The sequence below is a fragment of the Triticum urartu genome, chromosome 6 (genome assembly GCF_003073215.2).
Source record: "Triticum urartu cultivar G1812 chromosome 6, Tu2.1, whole genome shotgun sequence".
NCBI classification, from domain to species: Eukaryota; Viridiplantae; Streptophyta; class Magnoliopsida; order Poales; family Poaceae; genus Triticum; species Triticum urartu.
The window spans coordinates 555,305,589-555,311,588 of NC_053027.1; positions in this window are offsets into that span (position 1 = coordinate 555,305,589).

Sequence of the window (6,000 nt, forward strand, 5' to 3'; positions counted from 1 at the left end):
GGACATAACTTAGGTTTTACAAATGAGTAGTTCTATTTATTTGAGATGAGTGAAATTATTATTTTAAATTAGTGAAATCAATCATTTAAATTAGTTTTATGAAATGAGTGTAATCGGTGTTTGAAATGAGCAAAATTTTCCAAAATGGTAGACTAGCCAAGACCAACCTACCTATTTCCTCCCGGTTCGATATGCATACCTCTCCTGAACTCCATCACCAGTCCACCATACAACGAACTCCATTGCCTCGTATGCAGTATGCTAGTATATAGTATCTCGCAACAGAGCGAGCAACCAGAGAAGAGCATGTCGAGAACGGCGACCGTCGTACTGCTGCTGGTCGTGCTGCACTTGCTGGTGGTCGCGGTAGCGGCAGCCGTCGCCCATGGCGCCGGGGTGCCCCGACAGCTGCGGTAACATCAGCGTCCCCTACCCCTTCGGCATCGGCGTAGGCTGCTACCGCGACCCGGGGGGCTTCCAGCTCGAGTGCGACGAATCCGATTCGGGCCTCTCCCCTCCGCGCCTCACCATCTACGGCTTCAGCAACCGCCTAGCGTGACGGAGGGAGAAGAAGCTATAGGATTCAACACACTTTGATTAGCTCTGCGGCTGAGGATATATATATATAGTTTACAGAGTGATGGTGTGCCACTACCAGGGCCAATCGTGGGCTAACATCGTGCCCACTACTCACGCACGGGCAGTGACCAAAGGGCGTGCCACATACGTAGATTATACACATGTATAGTGGTTGGGGCGCCGCTGCGTGTTCTGCGTCTCTGTGACAAGAACACCGGGCTCAAGACAATCCAGCAAGGCCTATCAGGAAAGGTCTGAAAAAATAGAGAGAGGGGAAGGGACGGGAGCTCGGACGAGCCGTTCATGGCAATTGCAGCGAAAGACATGAGAAAAAGAATGAGAGACAAGAGGCCGTCGGGGCCCACCAACATGTGCGTCGTGGATGCAATAGGAGCCAGTGGATGCGTATCAGACGCTGCGCACGCGACCGGCGCGACGCGCGGCCGACCCGTCAGCCGGTTTAGCATTAATGGGCCCACTTGACAACTTGGGCCAATCCTTGAAGACCAGCCAACTCAAGCACTCAAGCATCTACTCTCGTCTTCTCTCCTTGCTCTCTCTTCCTAGACACATCCACCGTCAGTGCACCACTCGCTGAACTCGCCCCGTATGCACATCGGAGCAGAGCAAGAGCAACCAGCCAGAGAAGAGCATTTCAAGGATGGCGAGCACTGTACTGCTTCTCCTGATCGTGCTGCATTTGCTTGTGGCGGCGGCTCAGCGCGTGGCGCTGCCGGGATGCCGCGACAGGTGCGGCAACATTACCATCCCCTACCCCTTCGGCATCGGCGCGGGCTGCTACCGTGTTGAAGCCGGCGCCAACGGCTTGCGCTTCGAGCTCGAGTGCGACGACGGCCGCTCCCCTCCGCTCCTCGTGGACGCCAACCAAAAAAATCGACTCGCAGACCTTCCTCAACGCGACACGCCACTGCTACAACTCCACAGGGGTGCTCTCTCTCTCTCTCTCTCTCTCTCTCTCTCTCTCTCTCTCTCTCCTCACACAAAATACTTCTGCTTGGTAGTCATCGTGCGGTTTCGTTCCGTACCTGGTTGGTAGTCTGAGTTGCCTAGCAGTGGCAGAGCTAGCCCAGATCTTTTGAGGGGGCAAATCACAATATATAGATGTTTGAGGGGGGCAAAGATGATTTTTTCCCTATTGCCTAGTGTTAGGTGTGGCTACTCCTGTTTTCTTCCTTGACATGGACTTGGTGTGTTCCCACTTCTCTCTTATATCTCGTTTTTATTTTGACATTCTTTGTAAGAGAAATTTCTTCATCATCTTCTATCGGTTTGGCAGTTTGTGCTTTGTTTATTTTTTTCGAAACGGAGGCAAAAGCTTTGCCTCATCCATTAATTAAGAAGGAGTTTAGAGTTGCTTTTACAAGAAAAGCGAAAGAAAATATTACAAAGCCACTACTCTCCCCGCATGATTTGGCCCAAGTGCTTAGCACCCGCAATTACCCAAAGGTTGGCGTCGCTCTTAATGTTGGAGAACAATACAGACGGAAGCGTGGATTTGTGACGAAACACCCATGCATTTCTCTCGCACCAAATGGTCCAGCACGTCAGCATAGCAAGAGAAGCCATCGCCTTCCGGTTGGGCATGCTGGAGTTGGACATGTTGAGCCACCAGTCCTTGATGGAGCGCATCGTGATCCAGGAGGAGATGTCGAGGTAGTCTAGTTTGCGCCAGCCATGCCCCATAGTCTAATGGAGTACCGACACTTGAAGAAGATGTGGCTCGCCGATTCCAACGTCTGCTTGCAGAGTGGGCATAGACCGCAGTTCGGCCACCCTCTCCTCTCCAATCTATCCGCCGTCCAGACTCGGTTTTGGATTGCCAGCCAAGCAAAGAATTTCATCTTAGGGGGAGCCCATGCTTTCCAAACGGCGAAGCCCATGGGCGAGCTGACCAACCCAAGGAGTTGCGCACTGTACGTGGATGTGGCGGAGTAGATTCCGCTGGCAGTATGCTTCCAGGTGATGGTGTCCTCGGCGTCCACCACGAGGGGGATGGCCCTTACCCGAGCCCAAAGCGTGACAAGCCGCCGGATGTGCTCCATTGTCCAGTTGTTGGGAGCTTGATTTTGGACAGCCACGCGCCCGCATGCATGGCCTCTTGTACCTTCCATTTCTTCCTCGTGGAGGCCTCGAAGATGAGAGGTGCTATGACGGAAGGTTTCTCGCCATTAACCCACGGGGAGTCCCAAAATGGAGCGCATGCCCCGTTGCCAATGGTTATGCGCGTCGAGGCGTAGAATAGATCACGGTCAAGCTCATCACAAGGGTTGTCCATTCCAATCCATGTCTTGGAAGGTTCAGTCCACTCGAACCACAGCCATCTAAGTCGAAGGGCTCTCGCAAACTTAGCCAAGTCCAGGACGCCAAGCCCACCGAGGCCAGTGGGCCGACAGACAGATTCCCAGTTAACCTTACACTTGGCCCCAGTTGTCTTATTAGAGCCCGCCCATAGGAATGCCCTCTCCAATTTCGTGATGTTCAGCAGGGTGCCCGATGGAGGCCTAAGGGCGATGATGTGGTAAATGACCTGAGAGGTTAGCACAGACTTGACAAGCGTCTCGCGCCCAATGGCGGTAATATTCTCTCCGTCCCACGGCACCAGCCTGGCCGCCACTTTGTCCTCAAGGAATTGGAAGTCGCCTCGCCTCAGCTGCCGAACCGATAAAGGTAGCCCCAAGTACTTGATGGGGAAAGCTGCGCGGGAGGCCGGCAAGGCTGCTAGGATGTGGTCGAGGTTGATGTCTCTACATCGAATTGGGATGACCGAGCTTTTCTGGAAGTTTGTGCAGAGGCCCGTGACCTTGCCAAAGTAGTTTAGGATCTGAGCGAAGTTGTCGATATCCTCCTTAATAGGAGCCATGAAGACCGTCGCGTCGTCGGCATATAGGGAAGTGCGAAGAATGGCACGACGCCCTCGAAGCTTGTGTAAAAGTCCACGACGGGTCGCGAGGTCGATCATTTGCTGCAAAGGGTCGATGGCAATGACAAAGAGCAGGGGAGAGATCGGATCTCCCTGCCGAAAGCCGCGGCCATGCCTGATAATAGGTCCTGGGACCCCGTTGAGGAGGATTCGCGAGGAAGATGAACGGAGCAAGGCCGTGATCCACTCCCTAAAGCGCGGAGGAAAGCCCCTCCGCTGCAGGAGGTCAATAATGTACTCCCACTTGACAGAGTCAAACGCCTTGCGGATGTCGAGCTTGAATAGCAGTGCTGGAGTTCTGTTTTTATGGAGGCGGCGGGCAAGGCCCCTCACATACATAAAGTTGTCATGGATGCATCTTCTCTTGATGAAGGTACTCTGCGCGCTGGAGATGAGGACGTGCATGTGAGGGCCAAGCCGTAGAGCAAGGACCTTCGCGATGATCTTGGGGATGGCATGGATGAGACTTATAGGTCTGTAGTCAGCTATCTCCTCCGCCCCATCTTTTTTGGGGAGAAGCACGATGTTCGCAGCGTTGAGCCAGTGCAGGTTTGTCGAATGCAAATTGTTGAAGGAGTGGATGGCTTGCATGATGTCAGTTTTGATAGTGAGCCAACATTTCTTGAAAAAAATTCCAGTGAAACCGTCTGGGCCGGGCGCTTTGTCATTGGGCATCTCATTGATGGCAGCTCTCACTTCCTCCTCAGATATGGGGATGTCGAGGTCGGAGAGGTCATGATTACCAAAGTCGAGAGCGTCCCAGTTGAAGTCCACGGGATAGGGAGTCCCACGCCCCATCACGCTGGTGAAATGCTCGTGCATCAAGGCCTCCTTCTGCTCATGCCCAGTGACCCAGCCACCGTTATGCTTAATTCTATGGATGTGGTTCTTTCTCCGGCGTGCATTCACCCTTCGATGGAAAAACTTGGTGTTGGCGTCTCCCTCCTTTAAGTTTGAGATCCTAGAGCATTGTTGTCTCCTCGCCCGCTCAAGGACCGCAAGACTGACCACCCTTCTCTTTAGCTTTGCCCTCAAGTGTTTCTCCCCAGGCGAGAGCTCCCGGTCTTCTTGGGCGACGTCAAGGCGGAGTATCACCAAGAGGGCCGCATGCAAGTGAAGCTTCGCCTTTGAGAAAAGATTTCGACTCCACTCCGCTAGCCTGACACTAACTTTTTTCATCTTGTAGAAGAGTCGCAGGTACGGCTCCACATGAGGGCACACCTCGCTGCAAGCCTTGTCCACCACTTCCTGGAAGCCCGGCATGGACATCCAAAAATTCTCAAACTTGAAGCAACGCGGTCTCCTTGGTCCACTATCATCCGCGAGAAGGAGAGGGCAGTGGTCCGACAGCGAAGTGGAAAGAGCATGCAGCACATGGGTGTTGGGGAACGTAACAGAAATTCAAAAAAATTTACGCATCACCAAGATCAATCTATGGAGTAATCTAGCAACAAAGGGAAGGAGAGTGCATCTACATACCCTTGTAGATCGCTAAGCGGAAGCGTTCAAGTGAACGGGGTTGATGGAGTCGTACTCGTCGTGATCTAAATCACCGATGATCCTAGTGCCGAACGGACGGCACCTCCGTGTTCAACACACGTACAGCCCGGTGACGTCTCCTACGCCTTGATCCAGCAAGGGGAGAAGGAGAGGTTGGGGAAGACTCCATCCAGCAGCAGCACGACGGCGTGGTGGTGGAGGAGCGCGGGACTCCAGCAGGGCTTCGCCAAGCACTACGAGAGACAAGGAGGGAGAGGGGTAGGGCTGCGCCAACAGGGAGAGCAAATCACATGTGTTGGGCAGCCCCAAACCTCAAGTATATATAGGGGAAGGGGAGGGGCTGCGCCCCCACCTAGGGTTCCCTCCCTAGGGGTGGCGGCAGCCCCCAGATCCCATCTGGGAGGCGGCCAAGGGGGAGAGAGAGGGGGCGCACCTAGGGTGGGCCTTAGGGCCCATTTGCGCCTAGGGTTTGCCCCCTCTTCTCTTGATGACACCTTGGGCCTTGGTGGGAGGCGCCCCAGCCCACATAGGGGCTGGTCCCTTCCCACTATTGGCCCATGTAGGCCTTCGGGGCTGGTGGTCCCACCTGGTGGACCCCCGGACCCCTCCGGTGGTCCCGGTACACTACCGGTGATGCCCGGAACACTTCCGGTGGCCAAAACCATACTTCCTATATATCAATCTTTACCTCCGGACCATTCCGGAACTCCTCGTGACGTCCGGGATCTCATCCGGGACTCCAAACAACATTCGGTAACCGCGTACATACTTTCCCTATAACCCTAGCATCGTCGAACCTTAAGTGTGTAGACCCTACGGGTTCGGGAAACATGCAGACATGACCGAGACACCTCTCCGGTCAATAACCAACAGTGGGATATGGATACCCATGTTGGCTCCCACATGCTCCACGATGATCTCATCGGATGAACCATGATGTCAAGGACTTAATCAATCCCGTATACAATTCCCTTTGTCTA